The sequence below is a fragment of the Phalangium opilio genome, unplaced genomic scaffold (genome assembly GCF_054372755.1).
Source record: "Phalangium opilio isolate 3A_F unplaced genomic scaffold, DU_Popi_V2 ptg000088l_1, whole genome shotgun sequence".
In the NCBI taxonomy this organism is placed as follows: domain Eukaryota; kingdom Metazoa; phylum Arthropoda; class Arachnida; order Opiliones; family Phalangiidae; genus Phalangium; species Phalangium opilio.
Genome location: NW_028324193.1, coordinates 3,737,595 through 3,755,670, shown reverse-complemented (window position 1 = coordinate 3,755,670; position 18,076 = coordinate 3,737,595). Strand labels below are relative to the sequence as shown.

Here is an 18,076-nt window from a genome sequence, read left to right as displayed (position 1 = left end):
ACTAAATTACTTCGGCAAAAACTCGGGTCCGTCGGGATTTTATCTCTTGACCACTCACACCCTAAGCGAGTAACATACCCCTAGACCACCGGACCATGTCTGTAACTAAATATGCTCAACTCATTGGCCTACCCTGTAGTTAGTTGCATTTAAATAGTCACTAAACCGCTTCTGCATAAACTCGGGTCCGTCCGGGATTTGAACCCGGGACCACTCGCACCCAAAGCGAGTATCATACCCCCAGACCAACGGACCATGTGTGCAACTAAACATGCTCAACTCATAGGCCTACCCTGAAGTTAGTTGCATTTAAATAGTCACTAATTTACTTTTGCAAAAACTCGGGCCCGTCCGGGATTTGAACCCGGGACCACTCACACCCGAAGCGAGTATCATACCCCTAGACCAACGGACCATGTGTGTAACTAAACATGCTCAACTCATAGACCTACCCTGTAGTTAGTTGCATTTAAATAGTCACTTAATTACTTCTGCAAAAACTCGGGTCCGTCCGGGATTTGAACCCGGGACTACTCGCACCCTATGCGAGTATCATACCCCTAGACCAACGGACCATGTGTGTAACTAAACATGCTCAACTCATAGGCCTACCTTGTTGTTAGTTGCATTTAAATAGCCTCTCAATTACTTCTGCAAAAACTCTGGTACATCCGGGATTTGAACCCGGGACCACTCGCAACCTGAGCGAGTATCATACCCCTAGACCAACGGACCATGTGTAACTAAATATGCTCAACTCATAGGTCTACCCTGTAGTTAGTTGCATTTAAATAGTCACTTAATTACTTCTGCATATACTCGGGTCCGTCCGGGATTTGAACCCGGTACCACTCGCACCCGAAGCGAGTATCATACCCCTAGACCAAAGGACCATGTGTGTAACTAAACATGCTCAACTCATAGTCCTACCCTGTGGTTAGTTGCATTTAAATAGTCACTAATTTACTTCGGCAAAAACTCGGGTCCGTCGGGATTTTATCTCTTGACCACTCACACCCTAAGCGAGTATCATACCCTTAGACCACCGGACCATGTCTGTAACTAAATATGCTCAACTCATCGGCCTACCCTGTAGTTAGTTGCAATTAAATAGTCACTAAATCGCTTCTGCATAAACTCGGGTCCGTCCGGGATTTGAACCCGGGACCACTCACACCCGAAGCGAGTATCATACCCCTAGACCAACGGACCATGTGTGTAGCTAAACATGCTCAACTCTTAGACCAACCCTGTAGTTAGTTGCATTAAAATAGCCACTAAATTACTTCTGCAAAAAATCGGGTCCGTCCGGGATTTGAACCCGGGACCACTCGCACCCAAAGCGAGTATCATACCCCTAGACCAACGGACCATGTGTGTAACTAAACATGCTCATTCATAGGCCTACCTTGTTGTTAGTTGCATTTAAATAGTCTCTTAATTACTCCTGCAAAAACTCCGGTTCATCCGGGATCTGAACCCAGGACCACTCGCAACCTGAGCGAGTATCATACCCCTAGACAAACGGCCCATGTGTGTAAGTAAAACATGCTCAACTCGAAAGCCTACAATTTAACTAGTTGCATTTAAATAGTCACTAAATTACTTCTGCAAAAACTCGGGTCCGTCCGGGATTTGAACCCGGGACTACTCGCACCCTTAGCGAGTATCATACCCCTAGACCAACGGACCATGTGTGTAACTAAACATGCTCTACTCATAGGCCTACCCTGTGGTTAGTTGCTTTTAAAAAGTCACTAAATTACTTCGGCAAAAACTCGGGTCCGTCGGGATTTGAACCCGGGACTACTCGCACCCTAAGCGAGTATCATACCCCTAGACCAACGGACCATGTGTGTAACTAAACATGCTCAACTCATAGGCCTACCCTGTGGTTAGTTGCTTTTAAATAGTCACTAAATAACTTCGGCAAAAACTCGGGTCCGTCGGGATTTGAACCCTGGACTACTCGCACCCTAAGCGAGTATCATACCCCTAGACCAACGGACCATGTGTGTAACTAAACATGCTCAACTCATAGACCTACCCTGTAGTTAGTTGCATTTAAATAGTCACTTAATTACTTCTGCAAAAACTCGGGTCCGTCCGGGATTTGAACCCGGGACTACTCGCACCCTATGCGAGTATCATACCCCTAGACCAACGGACCATGTGTGTAACTAAACATGCTCAACTCATAGGCCTACCTTGTTGTTAGTTGCATTTAAATAGCCTCTTAATTACTTCTGCAAAAACTCTGGTTCATCCGGGATTTGAACCCGGGACCACTCGCAACCTGAGCGAGTATCATACCCCTAGACCAACGGACCATGTGTAACTAAATATGCTCAACTCATAGGTCTACCCTGTAGTTAGTTGCATTTAAATAGTCACTTAATTACTTCTGCATATACTCGGGTCCGTCCGGGATTTGAACCCGGTACCACTCGCACCCGAAGCGAGTATCATACCCCTAGACCAAAGGACCATGTGTGTAACTAAACATGCTCAACTCATAGGCCTACCCTGTGGTTAGTTGCATTTAAATAGTCACTAAATTACTTCGGCAAAAACTCGGGTCCGTCGGGATTTTATCTCTTGACCACTCACACCCTAAGCGAGTAACATACCCCTAGACCACCGGACCATGTCTGTAACTAAATATGCTCAACTCATTGGCCTACCCTGTAGTTAGTTGCATTTAAATAGTCACTAAATCGCTTCTGCATAAACTCGGGTCCGTCCGGGATTTGAACCCGGGACCACTCACACCCGAAGCGAGTATCATACCCCTAGACCAACGGACCATGTGTGTAGCTAAACATGCTCAACTCTTAGACCAACCCTGTAGTTAGTTGCTTTAAAATAGTCACTAATTTACTTTTGCAAAAACTCGGGTCCGTCGGGATTTGAACCCGGGACTACTCGCACCCTAAGCGAGTATCATACCCCTAGACCAACGGACCATGTGTGTAACTAAACATGCTCAACTCATAGGTCTACCCTGTAGTTAGTTGCGTTTAAATAGTCACTAAATTACTTCTGCAAAAACTCGGGTTCGTCCGGGAATTGGACCCGGGACCTTTCGCACCCTAAGCGAGTATCACACCCTTAGACCAACGAACCATGTGTGTAACTATACATGCTCAACTCATAGGTCTACCCTGTAGTTAGTTGCGTTTAAATAGTCACTAAATTACTTCTGCAAAAACTCGGGTTCGTCCGGGATTTCAACCCGGGACCACTCGCACCCTAAGCGAGTATCATACCTTTAGACAAACGGACCATGTGTTTAACTAAACATGCTCAACTCATAGGCCTACCCTGTGGTTAGTTGCTTTTAAATAGTCACTAAATTACTTCGGCAAAAACTCGGGTCCGTCGGGATTTTATCTCGGGACCACTCACACCCTAAGCGAGTATCATACCCCTAGACCAACGGACCATGTGTGTAACTAAACATGCTCAACTCATAGGCCTACCCTGTAGTTAGTTGCATTAAAATAGTCACTAATATACTTTTGCAAATACTCGGGTCCGTCCGGGATTTGAACCCCGGACCACTCGCACCCTAAGCGAGTATCACACCCTTAGACCAACGGACCATGTGTGTAACTAAACATGCTCAACTCATAGACCTACCCTGTAGTTAGTTGCAATTAAACAGTCACTTAATTACTTCTGCATATACTCGGGTCCGTCCGGGATTTGTACCCGGGACCACTCGCACCCGAAGCGAGTATCATACCCCTAGACCAACGGACCATGTGTGGAAATAAACATGCTCAACTCATAGGCCTACCTTGTTGTTAGTTGCATTTAAATAGTCTCTTAATTACTTCGGCAAAAACTCGGGTCCGTCGGGATTTGAACCCGGGACTACTCGCACCCTAAGCGAGTATCATACCCCTAGACCAACAGACCATGTGTGTAACTAAACATGCTCAACTCATAGGCCTACCCTGTGGTTAGTTGCTTTTAAATAGTCACTAAATTACTTCGGCAAAAACTCGGGTCCGTCGGGATTTGAACCCGGGACTACTCGCACCCTAAGCGAGTATCATACCCCTAGACCAACAGACCATGTGTGTAACTAAACATGCTCAACTCATAGACCTACCCTGTAGTTAGTTGCATTTAAATAGTCACTTAATTACTTCTGCAAAAACTCGGGTCCGTCCGGGATTTGAACCCGGGACTACTCGCACCCTAAGCGAGTATCATACCCCTAGACCAACGGACCATGTGTGTAACTAAACATGCTCAACTCATAGGCCTACCTTGTTGTTAGTTGCATTTAAATAGCCTCTTAATTACTTCTGCAAAAACTCTGGTTCATCCGGGATTTGAACCCGGGACCACTCGCAACCCAAGCGAGTATCATACCCTAGACCAACGGACCATGTGTGTAAATAAACATGCTCAACTCATAGGCCTACCTTGTTGTTAGTTGCATTTAAATAGTCTCTTAATTACTTCTGCAAAAACTCCAGTTCATCCGGGATCTGAACCCAGGACCACTCGCAACCTGAGCGAGTATCATACCTCTAGACAAACGGCCATGTGTGTAAGTAAAACATGCTCAACTCGAAAGCCTACAATTTAACTAGTTGCATTTAAATAGTCACTAAATTACTTCTGCAAAAACTCGGGTCCGTCCGGGATTTGAACCCGGGACTACTCGCACACTAAGCGAGTATCATACCCCTAGACCAACGGACCATGTGTGTAACTAAACATGCTCAACTCATAGGCCTACCCTGTGGTTAGTTCCTTTTAAATAGTCACTAAATTACTTCGGCAAAAACTCGGGTCCGTCGGGATTTGAACCCGGGACTACTCGCACCCTAAGCGAGTATCATACCCCTAGACCAACGGACCATGTGTGTAACTAAACAGGCTCAACTCATAGACCTACCCTGTAGTTAGTTGCATTTAAATAGTCACTTAATTACTTCTGCAAAAACTCGGGTCCGTCCGGGATTTGAACCCGGGACTACTCGCACCCTAAGCGAGTATCATACCCCTAGACCAACGGACCATGTGTGTAACTAAACATGCTCAACTCATAGGCCTACCTTGTTGTTAGTTGCATTTAAATAGCCTCTTAATTACTTCTGCAAAAACTCTGGTTCATCCGGGATTTGAACCCGGGACCACTCGCAACCTGAGCGAGTATCATACCCCTAGACCAACGGACCATGTGTAACTAAATATGCTCAACTCATAGGTCTACCCTGTAGTTAGTTGCATTTAAATAGTCACTTAATTACTTCGGCAAAAACTCGGATCCGTCGGGATTTTATCTCTTGACCACTCACACCCTAAGCGAGTATCATACCCCTAGACCACCGGACCATGTCTGTAACTAAATATGCTCAACTCATTGGCCTACCCTCTAGTTAGTTGCATTTAAATAGTCCCTAAATTGCTTCTGCATAAACTCGGGTCCGTCCGGGATTTGAACCCGGGACCACTCACACCCGAAGCGAGTATCATACCCCTAGACCAACGGACCATGAATGATACTGAAACATGCTCAACTCATAGGCCTACCTTGTTGTTAGTTGCATTTAAATAGCCACTAAATTACTTCTGCAAAAACTCGGGTCCGTCCGGGATTTGAACCCGGGACCACTCGCACCCAAAGCGAGTATCATACCCCTAGACCAACGGACCATGTGTGCAGGGTTGGCAAGTTTTAAACAAATTGTTTTAAACTTTGGTTTAAAACTTGTTTTAAACAGCCATGAAAAAAAAACTTTAATTTGTTTAAAACGTTTTAAACAAAAAGTTTAAAACATGTTTTTTATGGAGAAAAATTTCGAATATTTTTAACTCTTTTTTATTTGAAAATGAGCGAAAAGATTAAATAATAGAAATAATAAGCTCCAGTCAAAACCTTCCAATTATTCGACTGTTTCAAATGTGTGTTTAATTGTTTGGAGACCATACCAGTGGTTTTATCCATTACCAATCTGTATTGAAGACTGATATTCAAAAATATGATTAAGGATAACTTATTTTGTCATCTACTTAAAGCAAAGCAATAACATTTTTCCTATGTGGTTTCTCTACACTGTTGGTACATTTTACTGTTCTAAAAAGATTACGCGTAATCTATAAAGCCAGGCCTTTGACAGTGCTAAAATTAATACGCCTAATCCGATAACGGAAAACATGAGCTCCTACAAATAAGTAAGGGGTGGTGAAGTTTAAAATGTATAATGAGTTCTGACCAAGAAACTCGGAAGTACGGAAGCGGAAATGACTGAATAGTGGCCACAAAAGAAATCAGGCATTTAGATATTAGGGGTTAAATGTACAAATTTACGCATCACACTCATTTTGTATCCGCTATTAAAAAAATTATATTTTCCTTTTGAAAAGATCGTTTGCTCTTTTTTTAACAGTCAGTAGAATTTTTCAAATATTAAATATTGTATCCTCAACACGTACTCCCTTTTAAATAATTAATTTCATGATAAAATGTTTTCTGAAAATCTAACTTTAAATCGTGTTATAAACAATAAAAACACAAACTTTTTTAACTAAGTTTTTGCCAACCCTGACAAGGACCCTTTCTTACACCTTCAAATTCTAAATTTTAGGAGCTCTTGATTTTCCTGTTTGACTTTGCAGTACATGTTCGTTGTACGTTGGTCTAAGGGTATGACACTCGCGCTGGTTGCGAGTGGTACCAGGTTAAATCCCGGAAGGTCGCGTCTTAGAGCTTCATATTATAAATTTAGGAGTATTTTTATTTTCGTGTTTTACTTCTCTATACGTTTCGTGGTTCGTTGGTCTAGGTGTATAATACTTGCTTTGGGTTCAAGTGGTCCCTGGTTCTAATTCCACACGGACAATTTCTTACACCTTGAAATTATAAATTTATTCAATATTGAACGCTCAAAATAATTAATATCATAAAATAATTTCGGAAAATCTAATTTGTTCTTGAAAATGCGTAAATTTGTAGTTTTTTCAATCAATTTGGAGGGAATAAATCGACTAACTGTTAAATCAGTTGATTGAATTAAATATTGATTAAGGATTAAATTAATATAAATAAAGAAAAATTGCAATATCGGGACTTCAGTCAATTGATAAACGTCACTCTTATCGTTTGTTTTTTCTGTCTTGGTCCAAGGCAAGACCTTTTTTTAATCAAGTAGGTTGTGAAAATAAGCGCCTTGCGCTAGCGGGAGTAGTGGCTTAAATTGAGACCGGCGATATAGACAATTAGATCTGGAAGAGTGATTTAAACATGTTTAAAACTAGTTTTTTTTGTGCTTTTTTACTGTTTTTTTCTACTTGTTTAAAAACAGTTTAAAACAAAAAATCGTGTTTTAAACAATAAAAAACACAACTTTTGTTTTTTTTTAAAAAAACATAATTTTTGCCAACCCTGCATGTGTGTAACTAAACATGCTCAACTCATAGGCCTACCTTGTTGTTAGTTGCATTTAAATAGTCACTTAATTACTTCTGCAAAAACTCGGGTCCGTCCGGGATTTGAACCCGGGACCACTCGCAACCTGAGCGAGTATCATATCCCTAGACCAACGGACCATGTGTAACTAAATATGCTCAACTCATAGGTCTACCCTGTAGTTAGTTGCATTTAAATAGTCACTTAATTACTTCTGCATATACTCGGGTCCGTCCGGGATTTGAACCCCAGACCACTCGCACCCTAAGCGAGTATCATACCCCTAGACCACCGGACCATGTCTGTAACTAAATATGCTCAACTCATTGGCCTACCCTGTAGTTAGTTGCATTTAAATAGTCACTAAATTGCTTCTGCATAAACTCGGGTCCGTCGGGATTTTATCTCTTGACCACTCACACCCTAAGCGAGTATCATACCCCTAGACCAACGGACCATGTGTGTAGCTAAACATGCTCAACTCTTAGACCAACCCTGTAGTTAGTTGCATTAAAATAGTCACTAATTTACTTTTGCAAAAACTCGGGCCCGTCCGGGATATGAACCCCAGACCACTCGCACCCTAAGCGAGTATCATACCCCTAGACCACCGGACCATGTCTGTAACTAAATATGCTCAACTCATTGGCCTACCCTGTAGTTAGTTGCATTTAAATAGTCACTAAATTGCTTTTGCATAAACTCGGGTCCGTCCGGGATTTGAACCCGGGACCACTCACACCGAAGCGAGTATCATACCCCTAGACCAACGGACCATGTGTGTAGCTAAACATGCTCAACTCTTAGACCAACCCTGTAGTTAGTTGCATTAAAATAGTCACTAATTTACTTTTGCAAAAACTCGGGTCCGTCCGGGATTTGAACCCCGGACCACTCGCACAATAATCGAGTATCATACCCCTAGACCAACGGACCATGTGTGTAACTAAACATGCTCAACTCATAGGTCTACCCTGTAGTTAGTTGCATTTAAATAGTCACTAAATTACTTCGGCAAAAACTCGGGTCCGTCGGGATTTTATCTCTTGACCACTCACACCCTAAGCGAGTAACATACCCCTAGACCACCGGACCATGTCTGTAACTAAATATGCTCAACTCATTGGCCTACCCTGTAGTTAGTTGCATTTAAATAGTCACTAAATCGCTTCTGCATAAACTCGGGTCCGTCCGGGATTTGAACCCGGGACCACTCGCACCCAAAGCGAGTATCATACCCTTAGACCAACGGACCATGTCTGTAACTAAATATGCTCAACTCATTGGCCAACCCTGTAGTTAGTTGCATTTAAATAGTCACTAAATTGCTTCTGCATAAACTCGGGTCCGTCCGGGATTTGAACCCTGGACCACTCACACCCGAAGCGAGTATCATACCCCTAGACCAACGGACCATGTGTGTAACCAAACATGCTCAACTCATAGACCTACCCTGTAGTTAGTTGCATTTAAATTGTCACTTAATTACTTCTGCATATCCTCGGGTCCGTCCGGGATTTGAACCCCGGACCACTCGCACCATAAGCGAGTATCATACCCCTAGACCAACGGACCATGTGTGTAAATAAACATGCTCAACTCATAGGCCTACCCTATGGTTAGTTGCTTTTAAATAGTCAATAAATTACTTCTGCAAAAACTCGGGTCCGTCCGGGATTTGATCCCGGGACTACAGGCACTATAAGCGAGTATCATACCCCTAGACCAACGGACCATAAATGATACTGAAACATGCTAAACTCATGGGCCTACCTTGTTGTTAGTTGCATTTAAATAGTCACTAAATTACTTCTGCAAAAACTCGCGTCCGTCCGGAATTTGAACCTGGGACCACTCACACCCGAAGCGATTATCATAACCCTAGACCAACGGACCATGAATGTTACTGGAACATGCTAAACTCGTGGGCCTACCTTGTTGTTAGTTGCATTTAAATAGTCACTAAATTACTTCTGCAAAAACTCGGGTCCGTCCGGGATTTGAACCCGGGACCACTCGCACCCAAAGCGAGTATCATACCCCCAGACCAACGGACCATGTGTGCAACTAAACATGCTCAACTCATAGGCCTACCCTGAAGTTAGTTGCATTTAAATAGTCACTAATTTACTTTTGCAAAAACTCGGGCCCGTCCGGGATTTGAACCCGGGACCACTCACACCCGAAGCGAGTATCATAACCCTAGAGTCTAGACCAACGGACCATGTGTGTAACTAAACATGCTCAACTCATAGACCTACACTGTAGTTAGTTGCATTTAAATAGTCAATTAATTACTTCTGCATATACTCGGGTCCGTCCGGGATTTGAACCCGGGACCACTCGCAACCTGAGCGAGTATCATACCCCTAGACCAACGGACTATGTGTAACTAAAAATGCTCAACTCATACGTCTACCCTGTAGTTAGTTGCGTTTAAATAATCACTAAATTACTTCTGTAAAAACTCGGGTTCGTCCGGGATTTGAACCCGGGACCACTCGCACCCCAAGCGAGAACCATACACCTAGACCAACGGACCATGTAAGTAACTAAAACTTTCTCAACTCATAGGCCTACCCTGTAGTTAGTTGCTTTTAAATAGTCACAAAATTACTTCTGCAAAAACTCGGGTTCATCCGGGATCTGAACCCAGGACCACTCGCAACCTGACTGAGTATCATACCCCTAGACAAACGGCCCATGTGTGTAAGTAAAACATGCTCAACTCGAAAGCCTACAATTTAACTAGTTGCGTTTAAATAGTCACTAAATTACTTCTGCAAAAACTCGGGTTCGTCCGGGATTTGAACCCAAGACCACTCACACCCGAAGCGAGTATCATACCCCAGACCAACGGACCATGTGTGTAACTAAACATGCTCAACTCATAGACCTACCCTGTAGTTAGTTGCATTAAAATAGTAACTAATTTACTTTTGCAAAAACTCGGGTCCGTCCGGGATTTGAACCCCTGACCACTCGCACCCTAAGCGAGTATCATACCCCTAGACCAGCGGACCATGTGTGTAACTAAACCTGCTCAACTCATAGGTCTACCCTGTAGTTAGTTGCGTTTAAATAGTCACTAAATTACTTCTGCAAAAACTCGGGTTCGTCCGGGATTTGAACCCGGGACCACTCTCACCCTAAGCGAGTATCATACCTCTAGACCAACGGACCATGTGTGTAACTAAACATGCTCAACTCATAGGTCTTCCCTGTAGTTAGTTGCGTTTAAATAGTCACTAAATTACTTCTGCAAAAGCTCGGGTTCGTCCGGGATTTGAACCCGGGACCACTCGCACCCGAAGCGAGTATCATACCCCTAGACCAAAGGACCATGTGTGTAACTAAACATGCTCAACTCATAGGCCTACATTGAAGTTAGTTGCATTTAAATAGTCTCTTAATTACTTCTGCAAAAACTCGGGTCCGTCCGGGATTTGAACCCGGGACCACTCGCAACCTGAGCGAGTATCATATCCCTAGACCAACGGACTATGTGTAACTAAAAATGCTCAACTCATACGTCTACCCTGTAGTTAGTTGCGTTTAAATAATCACTAAATTACTTCTGCAAAAACTCGGGTTCGTCCGGGATTTGAACCCGGGACCACTCTCACCCTAAGCGAGTATCATACCTCTAGACCAACGGACCATGTGTGTAACTAAACATGCTCAACTCATAGGTCTTCCCTGTAGTTAGTTGCGTTTAAATAGTCACTAAATTACTTCTGCAAAAACTCGGATTCGTCCGGGATTTGAACCCGGGACCACTCTCACCCTAAGCGAGTATCATACCCTAGACCAACGGCCCATGTGTGTAAATAAACATGCTCAACTCATAGGCCTACCCTGTGGTTAGTTGCTTTTAAATAGTCACTAAATTACTTCGGCAAAAACTCGGGTCCGTCGGGATTTTATCTCGGGACCACTCACACCGTAAGCGAGTGTCATACCCCTAGACCGACGGACCAAGCATATAACTAAACATGCTCGACTCATAGGCCTACCCTGTAGTTAGTTGCATTAAAATAGTCGATAATTTACTTTTGCAAAAACCCGGGTCCGTCCGGGATTTGAACCCGGGACCACTCACACCCGAAGCGAGTATCATACCCCTAGACCAACGGACCATGTGTGTAACCAAACATTCTCAACTCATAGACCTACCCTGTAGTTAGTTGCATTTAAATTGTCACTTAATTACTTCTGCATATCCTCGGGTCCGTCCGGGATTTGAACTCCGGACCACTCGCACCATAAGCGAGTATCATACCCCTAGACCAACGGACCATGTGTGTAAATAAACATGCTCAACTCATAGGCCTACCCTGTGGTTAGTTGCTTTTAAATAGTCACTAAATTACTTCTGCAAAAACTCGGGTTCGTCCGGGATTTGAACCCGGGACCACTCGCAACCTAAGCGAGTATCATACCCCTAGACAAACGGCCCATGTGTGTAAGTAAAACATGCTCAACTCGAAAGCCTACAATTTAACTAGTTGCATTTAAATAGTCACTAAATTACTTCTGCAAAAACTGCGGTCCGTCCGGGATTTGAACCCGGGACTACAGGCACCCTAAGCGAGTATCATACCCCTAGACCAACGGACCATGAATGATAGTGAAACATGCTAAACTCATGGGCCTACCTTGTTGTTAGTTGCATTTAAATAGTCACTAAATTACTTCTGCAAAAACACGCGTCCGTCCGGGATTTGAACCTGGGACCACTCACACCCGAAGCGATTATCATACCCCTAGACCAACGGACCATGAATGTTACTGGAACATGCTAAACTCGTGGGCCTACCTTGTTGTTAGTTGCATTTAAATAGTCACTAAATTACTTCTGCAAGAACTCGGGTCCGTCCGGGATTTGAACCCGGGACCACTCGCACCCAAAGCGAGTATCATACCCCCAGACCAACGGACCATGTGTGCAACTAAACATGCTCAACTCATAGGCCTACCCTGAAGTTAGTTGCATTTAAATAGTCACTAATTTACTTTTGCAAAAACTCGGGCCCGTCCGGGATTTGAACCCGGGACCACTCACACCCGAAGCGAGTATCATACCCCTAGACCAACGGACCATGTGTGTAACTAAACATGCTCAACTCATAGACCTACACTGTAGTTAGTTGCATTTAAATAGTCAATTAATTACTTCTGCATATACTCGGGTCCGTCCGGGATTTGAACCCCGGACCACTCGCACCCGAAGCGAGTATCATACCCCTAGACCAAAGGACCATGTGTGTAATTAAACATGCTCAACTCATAGGCCTACCTTGAAGTTAGTTGCATTTAAATAGTCTCTTAATTACTTCTGCAAAAACTCGGGTCCGTCCGGGATTTGAACCCGGGACCACTCGCACCCAAAGCGAGTATCATACCCCCAGACCAACGGACCATGTGTGCAACTAAACATGCTCAACTCATAGGCCTACCCTGAAGTTAGTTGCATTTAAATAGTCACTAATTTACTTTTGCAAAAACTCGGGCCCGTCCGGGATTTGAACCCGGGACCACTCACACCCGAAGCGAGTATCATACCCCTAGACCAACGGACCAAGTGTGTAACTAAACATGCTCAACTCATAGACCTACACTGTAGTTAGTTGCATTTAAATAGTCAATTAATTACTTCTGCATATACTCGGGTCCGTCCGGGATTTGAACCCCGGACCACTCGCACCCGAAGCGAGTATCATACCCCTAGACCAAAGGACCATGTGTGTAACTAAACATGCTCAACTCATAGGCCTACCTTGAAGTTAGTTGCATTTAAATAGTCTCTTAATTACTTCTGCAAAAACTCGGGTCCGTCCGGGATTTGAACCCGGGACCACTCGCAACCTGAGCGAGTATCATATCCCTAGACCAACGGACTATGTGTAACTAAAAATGCTCAACTCATACGTCTACCCTGTAGTTAGTTGCGTTTAAATAATCACTAAATTACTTCTGCAAAAACTCGGGTTCGTCCGGGATTTGAACCCGGGACCACTCTCACCCGAAGCGAGTATCATACCCCTAGACCAAAGGACCATGTTTGTAACTAAACATGCTCAACTCATAGGCCTACCTTGTTGTTAGTTGCATTTAAATAGTCTCTTAATTACTTCTGCAAAAACTTGGGTCCGTCCGGGATTTGAACCCGGGACCACTCGCAACCTGAGCGAGTATCATATCCCTAGACCAACGGACTATGTGTAACTAAAAATGCTCAACTCATACGTCTACCCTGTAGTTAGTTGCGTTTAAATAATCACTAAATTACTTCTGCAAAAACTCGGGTTCGTCCGGGATTTGAACCCGGGACCACTCTCACCCGAAGCGAGTATCATACCTCTAGACCAACGGACCATGTGTGTAACTAAACATGCTCAACTCATAGGTCTTCCCTGTAGTTAGTTGCGTTTAAATAGTCACTAAATTACTTCTGCAAAAACTCGGATTCGTCCGGGATTTGAACCCGGGACCACTCGCACCCGAAGCGAGTATCATACCCCTAGACCAAAGGACCATGTTTGTAACTAAACATGCTCAACTCATAGGCCTACCTTGTTGTTAGTTGCATTTAAATAGTCTCTTAATTACTTCTGCAAAAAGTCGGGTTCATCCGGGATCTGAACCCAGGACCACTCGCAACCTGAGCGAGTTTCATACCCCTAGACCAACGGACCATAAATGATACTGAAACATGCTCAACTCATAGGCCTACCTTGTCGTTAGTTGCATTTAAATAGCCACTAAATTACTTCTGCAAAAACTCGGGTCCGTCCGGGATTTAAACCCGGGACCACTCGCACCCATAGCGAGTATCATACCCCTAGACCAAAGGACCATGTGTGTAACTAAACATGCTCAACTCATAGGCCTACCTTGTTGTTAGTTGCATTTAAATAGTCTCTTAATTACTTCTGCAAAAACTCGGGTTCATCCGGGTTCTGAACCCAGGACCACTCGCAACCTGAGCGAGTATCATACCCCTAGACAAACGGCCCATGTGTGTAAGTAAAACATGGTCAACTCGAAAGCCTACAATTTAACTAGTTGCATTTAAATAGTCACTAAATTACTTCTGCAAAAACTCGGGTCCGTCCGGGATTTGAACCCGGGACCACTCGCACCCAAAGCGAGTATCATACCCCTAGACCAACGGTCCATGTGTGTAACTAAACTTGCTCAACTCATAGGCCTACCCTGAAGTTAGTTGCATTAAAATAGTCACTAATTTACTTTTGCAAAAACTCGGGCCCGTCCGGGATTTGAACCCGGGACCACTCGCACCCTAAGCGAGTATCATACCCTAGACCAACGGACCATGTGTGTAAATAAACATGCTCAACTCATAGGCCTACCCTGTGGTTAGTTGCTTTTAAATAGTCACTAAATTACTTCGGCAAAAACTCGGGTCCGTCGGGATTTTATCTCGGGACCACTCACACCGTAAGCGAGTATCATACCCCTAAACCAACGGACCATGTCTTTAACTAAATATGCTCAACTCATTGGCCAACCCTGTAGTTAGTTGCATTTAAATAGTCACTAAATTGCTTCAGCATAAACTCGGGTCCGTCCGGGATTTGAACCCCGGACCACTCGCACCATAAGCGAGTATCATAACCCAAGACCAACGGACCATGTGTGTAAATAAACATGCTCAACTCATAGACCTACCCTGTGGTTAGTTGCTTTTAAATAGTCACTAAATTACTTCTGCAAAAACTCGGGTTCGTCCGGGATTTGAACCCGGGACCACTCGCAACCTAAGCGAGTATCATACCCCTAGACCAACGGACCATGAATGATACTGAAACATGCTTAACTCGTGGGCCTACCTTGTTGTTAGTTGCATTTAAATAGTCACTAAATTACTTCTGCAAAAACTCGGGTCCGTCCGGGATTTGAACCCGGGACCACTCGCACCCAAAGCGAGTATCATACCCCCAGACCAACGGACCATGTGTGCAACTAAACATGCTCAACTCATAGGCCTACCCTGAAGTTAGTTGCATTTAAATAGTCACTAATTTACTTTTGCAAAAACTCGGGCCCGTCCGGGATTTGAACCCGGGACCACTCACACCCGAAGCGAGTATCATACCCCTAGACCAACGGACCATGTGTGTAACTAAACATGCTCAACTCATAGACCTACACTGTAGTTAGTTGCATTTAAATAGTCAATTAATTACTTCTGCATATACTCGGGTCCGTCCGGGATTTGAACCCGGGACCACTCTCAACCTGAGCGAGTATCATACCCCTAGACCAACGGACTATGTGTAGCTAAAAATGCTCAACTCATACGTCTACCCTGTAGTTAGTTGCGTTTAAATAATCACTAAATTACTTCTGTAAAAACTCGGGTTCGTCCGGGATTTGAACCCGGGACCACTCGCACCCCAAGCGAGAACCATACACCTAGACCAACGGACCATGTAAGTAACTAAAACATTCTCAACTCATAGGCCTACCCTGTAGTTAGTTGCTTTTAAATAGTCACTAAATTACTTCTGCAAAAACTCGGGTTCGTCCGGGATTTGAACCCGGGACCACTTGCACCCGAAGCGAGTATCATACCCCTAGACCAAAGGACCATGTGTGTAACTAAACATGCTCAACTCATAGGCCTACCTTGTTGTTAGTTGCATTTAAATAGTCTCTTAATTACTTCTGCAAAAACTCGGGTCCGTCCGGGATTTGAACCCGGGACCACTCGCAACCTGAGCGAGTATCATATCCCTAGACCAACGGACTATGTGTAACTAAAAATGCTCAACTCATACGTCTACCCTGTAGTTAGTTGCGTTTAAATAATCACTAAATTACTTCTGTAAAAACTCGGGTTCGTCCGGGATTTGAACCCGGGACCACTCGCACCCCAAGCGAGAACCATACACCTAGACCAACGGACCATGTGTGTCACTAAACATGCTCAACTCATAGGCCTACCCTGTAGTTAGTTGCATTAAAATAGTAACTAATTTACTTTTGCAAAAACTCGGGTCCGTCCGGGAATTGAACCCCTGACCACTCGCACCCTAAGCGAGTATCATACCCCTAGACCAGCGGACCACGTGTGTAACTAAACATGCTCAACTCATAGGTCTACCCTGTAGTTAGTTGCGTTTAAATAGTCACTAAATTACTTTCAAAAACTCGGGTTCGTCCGGGATTTGAACCCGGGACCACTCTCACCCTAAGCGAGTATCATACCTCTAGACCAACGGACCATGTGTGTAACTAAACATGCTCAACTCATAGGTCTACCCTGTAGTTAGTTGCGTTTAAATAGTCACTAAATTACTTTCAAAAACTCGGGTTCGTCCGGGATTTGAACCCGGGACCACTCTCACCCTAAGCGAGTATCATACCTCTAGACCAACGGACCATGTGTGTAACTAAACATGCTCAACTCATAGGTCTACCCTGTAGTTAGTTGCGTTTAAATAGTCACTAAATTACTTCTGCAAAAACTCGGGTTCGTCCGGGATTTGAACCCGGTTCCACTCTCACCCTAAGCGAGTATCATACCCCTAGACCAACGGACCATGTGTGTAACTAAACATGCTCAACTCATAGGTCTTCCCTGTAGTTAGTTGCGTTTAAATAGTCACTAAATTACTTCTGCAAAAACTCGGGTTCGTCCGGGATTTGAACCCGGGACCACTCGCACCCGAAGCGAGTATCATACCCCTAGACCAAAGGACCATGTGTGTAACTAAACATGCTCAACTCATAGGCCTACCTTGTTGTTAGTTGCATTTAAATAGTCTCTTAATTACTTCTGCAAAAACTCGGGTCCGTCCGGGATTTGAACCCGGGACCACTCGCACCCCAAGCGAGAACCATACACCTAGACCAACGGACCATGTGTGTCACTAAACATGCTCAACTCATAGGCCTACCCTGTAGTTAGTTGCATTAAAATAGTAACTAATTTACTTTTGCAAAAACTCGGGTCCGTCCGGGATTTGAACCCCTGACCACTCGCACCCTAAGCGAGTATCATACCCCTAGACCAGCGGACCACGTGTGTAACTAAACATGCTCAACTCATAGGTCTACCCTGTAGTTAGTTGCGTTTAAATAGTCACTAAATTACTTTCAAAAACTCGGGTTCGTCCGGGATTTGAACCCGGGACCACTCTCACCCTAAGCGAGTATCATACCTCTAGACCAACGGACCATGTGTGTAACTAAACATGCTCAACTCATAGGTCTACCCTGTAGTTAGTTGCGTTTAAATAGTCACTAAATTACTTCTGCAAAAACTCGGGTTCGTCCGGGATTTGAACCCGGGACCACTCTCACCCTAAGCGAGTATCATACCCCTAGACCAACGGACCATGTGTGTAACTAAACATGCTCAACTCATAGGTCTTCCCTGTAGTTAGTTGCGTTTAAATAGTCACTAAATTACTTCTGCAAAAACTCGGGTTCGTCCGGGATTTGAACCCGGGACCACTCGCACCCGAAGCGAGTATCATACCCCTAGACCAAAGGACCATGTGTGTAACTAAACATGCTCAACTCATAGGCCTACCTTGTTGTTAGTTGCATTTAAATAGTCTCTTAATTACTTCTGCAAAAACTCGGTTTCATCCGGGATCTGAACCCAGG

General features: G+C 44.1%; 32 non-coding genes across 32 annotated transcripts; all 32 read right to left on the bottom strand.

The window, feature by feature from the left end:
• Window positions 1-183: 183 nt before the first annotated feature.
• On the bottom strand, window positions 184-255 carry TRNAP-UGG (transfer RNA proline (anticodon UGG)). The gene has a single exon. It is a non-coding gene; the product is annotated as a tRNA-Pro (tRNA).
• Window positions 256-343: 88 nt separating this feature from the next.
• TRNAP-CGG (transfer RNA proline (anticodon CGG)) lies at window positions 344-415 on the bottom strand. The gene has a single exon. It is a non-coding gene; the product is annotated as a tRNA-Pro (tRNA).
• An 88-nt stretch (window positions 416-503) lies between these two features.
• Window positions 504-575, bottom strand: TRNAP-AGG (transfer RNA proline (anticodon AGG)). Its single transcript has one exon. It is a non-coding gene; the product is annotated as a tRNA-Pro (tRNA).
• A 565-nt stretch (window positions 576-1,140) lies between these two features.
• On the bottom strand, window positions 1,141-1,212 carry TRNAP-CGG (transfer RNA proline (anticodon CGG)). The gene has a single exon. It is a non-coding gene; the product is annotated as a tRNA-Pro (tRNA).
• Window positions 1,213-1,300: 88 nt separating this feature from the next.
• On the bottom strand, window positions 1,301-1,372 carry TRNAP-UGG (transfer RNA proline (anticodon UGG)). Its single transcript has one exon. It is a non-coding gene; the product is annotated as a tRNA-Pro (tRNA).
• Window positions 1,373-2,098: 726 nt separating this feature from the next.
• TRNAP-AGG (transfer RNA proline (anticodon AGG)) lies at window positions 2,099-2,170 on the bottom strand. Its single transcript has one exon. It is a non-coding gene; the product is annotated as a tRNA-Pro (tRNA).
• Window positions 2,171-2,258: 88 nt separating this feature from the next.
• Window positions 2,259-2,330, bottom strand: TRNAP-AGG (transfer RNA proline (anticodon AGG)). Its single transcript has one exon. It is a non-coding gene; the product is annotated as a tRNA-Pro (tRNA).
• Window positions 2,331-2,735: 405 nt separating this feature from the next.
• Window positions 2,736-2,807, bottom strand: TRNAP-CGG (transfer RNA proline (anticodon CGG)). The gene has a single exon. It is a non-coding gene; the product is annotated as a tRNA-Pro (tRNA).
• Window positions 2,808-3,693: 886 nt separating this feature from the next.
• Window positions 3,694-3,765, bottom strand: TRNAP-CGG (transfer RNA proline (anticodon CGG)). The gene has a single exon. It is a non-coding gene; the product is annotated as a tRNA-Pro (tRNA).
• Window positions 3,766-4,171: 406 nt separating this feature from the next.
• TRNAP-AGG (transfer RNA proline (anticodon AGG)) lies at window positions 4,172-4,243 on the bottom strand. The gene has a single exon. It is a non-coding gene; the product is annotated as a tRNA-Pro (tRNA).
• A 726-nt stretch (window positions 4,244-4,969) lies between these two features.
• On the bottom strand, window positions 4,970-5,041 carry TRNAP-AGG (transfer RNA proline (anticodon AGG)). The gene has a single exon. It is a non-coding gene; the product is annotated as a tRNA-Pro (tRNA).
• An 88-nt stretch (window positions 5,042-5,129) lies between these two features.
• TRNAP-AGG (transfer RNA proline (anticodon AGG)) lies at window positions 5,130-5,201 on the bottom strand. The gene has a single exon. It is a non-coding gene; the product is annotated as a tRNA-Pro (tRNA).
• Window positions 5,202-5,446: 245 nt separating this feature from the next.
• On the bottom strand, window positions 5,447-5,518 carry TRNAP-CGG (transfer RNA proline (anticodon CGG)). The gene has a single exon. It is a non-coding gene; the product is annotated as a tRNA-Pro (tRNA).
• Window positions 5,519-5,607: 89 nt separating this feature from the next.
• On the bottom strand, window positions 5,608-5,679 carry TRNAP-UGG (transfer RNA proline (anticodon UGG)). The gene has a single exon. It is a non-coding gene; the product is annotated as a tRNA-Pro (tRNA).
• A 2,936-nt stretch (window positions 5,680-8,615) lies between these two features.
• On the bottom strand, window positions 8,616-8,687 carry TRNAP-UGG (transfer RNA proline (anticodon UGG)). Its single transcript has one exon. It is a non-coding gene; the product is annotated as a tRNA-Pro (tRNA).
• Window positions 8,688-8,775: 88 nt separating this feature from the next.
• Window positions 8,776-8,847, bottom strand: TRNAP-CGG (transfer RNA proline (anticodon CGG)). The gene has a single exon. It is a non-coding gene; the product is annotated as a tRNA-Pro (tRNA).
• Window positions 8,848-8,935: 88 nt separating this feature from the next.
• TRNAH-AUG (transfer RNA histidin (anticodon AUG)) lies at window positions 8,936-9,007 on the bottom strand. Its single transcript has one exon. It is a non-coding gene; the product is annotated as a tRNA-His (tRNA).
• Window positions 9,008-9,417: 410 nt separating this feature from the next.
• TRNAP-UGG (transfer RNA proline (anticodon UGG)) lies at window positions 9,418-9,489 on the bottom strand. Its single transcript has one exon. It is a non-coding gene; the product is annotated as a tRNA-Pro (tRNA).
• Window positions 9,490-10,703: 1,214 nt separating this feature from the next.
• Window positions 10,704-10,775, bottom strand: TRNAP-CGG (transfer RNA proline (anticodon CGG)). The gene has a single exon. It is a non-coding gene; the product is annotated as a tRNA-Pro (tRNA).
• Window positions 10,776-11,499: 724 nt separating this feature from the next.
• On the bottom strand, window positions 11,500-11,571 carry TRNAP-CGG (transfer RNA proline (anticodon CGG)). The gene has a single exon. It is a non-coding gene; the product is annotated as a tRNA-Pro (tRNA).
• Window positions 11,572-11,659: 88 nt separating this feature from the next.
• TRNAH-AUG (transfer RNA histidin (anticodon AUG)) lies at window positions 11,660-11,731 on the bottom strand. Its single transcript has one exon. It is a non-coding gene; the product is annotated as a tRNA-His (tRNA).
• Window positions 11,732-12,302: 571 nt separating this feature from the next.
• On the bottom strand, window positions 12,303-12,374 carry TRNAP-UGG (transfer RNA proline (anticodon UGG)). Its single transcript has one exon. It is a non-coding gene; the product is annotated as a tRNA-Pro (tRNA).
• An 88-nt stretch (window positions 12,375-12,462) lies between these two features.
• On the bottom strand, window positions 12,463-12,534 carry TRNAP-CGG (transfer RNA proline (anticodon CGG)). The gene has a single exon. It is a non-coding gene; the product is annotated as a tRNA-Pro (tRNA).
• Window positions 12,535-12,782: 248 nt separating this feature from the next.
• On the bottom strand, window positions 12,783-12,854 carry TRNAP-UGG (transfer RNA proline (anticodon UGG)). Its single transcript has one exon. It is a non-coding gene; the product is annotated as a tRNA-Pro (tRNA).
• An 88-nt stretch (window positions 12,855-12,942) lies between these two features.
• Window positions 12,943-13,014, bottom strand: TRNAP-CGG (transfer RNA proline (anticodon CGG)). The gene has a single exon. It is a non-coding gene; the product is annotated as a tRNA-Pro (tRNA).
• A 1,686-nt stretch (window positions 13,015-14,700) lies between these two features.
• On the bottom strand, window positions 14,701-14,771 carry TRNAP-AGG (transfer RNA proline (anticodon AGG)). Its single transcript has one exon. It is a non-coding gene; the product is annotated as a tRNA-Pro (tRNA).
• A 407-nt stretch (window positions 14,772-15,178) lies between these two features.
• Window positions 15,179-15,250, bottom strand: TRNAP-AGG (transfer RNA proline (anticodon AGG)). Its single transcript has one exon. It is a non-coding gene; the product is annotated as a tRNA-Pro (tRNA).
• An 89-nt stretch (window positions 15,251-15,339) lies between these two features.
• Window positions 15,340-15,411, bottom strand: TRNAP-UGG (transfer RNA proline (anticodon UGG)). The gene has a single exon. It is a non-coding gene; the product is annotated as a tRNA-Pro (tRNA).
• An 88-nt stretch (window positions 15,412-15,499) lies between these two features.
• On the bottom strand, window positions 15,500-15,571 carry TRNAP-CGG (transfer RNA proline (anticodon CGG)). The gene has a single exon. It is a non-coding gene; the product is annotated as a tRNA-Pro (tRNA).
• A 1,521-nt stretch (window positions 15,572-17,092) lies between these two features.
• TRNAP-CGG (transfer RNA proline (anticodon CGG)) lies at window positions 17,093-17,164 on the bottom strand. The gene has a single exon. It is a non-coding gene; the product is annotated as a tRNA-Pro (tRNA).
• Window positions 17,165-17,252: 88 nt separating this feature from the next.
• Window positions 17,253-17,324, bottom strand: TRNAP-GGG (transfer RNA proline (anticodon GGG)). The gene has a single exon. It is a non-coding gene; the product is annotated as a tRNA-Pro (tRNA).
• A 566-nt stretch (window positions 17,325-17,890) lies between these two features.
• Window positions 17,891-17,962, bottom strand: TRNAP-CGG (transfer RNA proline (anticodon CGG)). Its single transcript has one exon. It is a non-coding gene; the product is annotated as a tRNA-Pro (tRNA).
• Window positions 17,963-18,076: the final 114 nt, after the last annotated feature.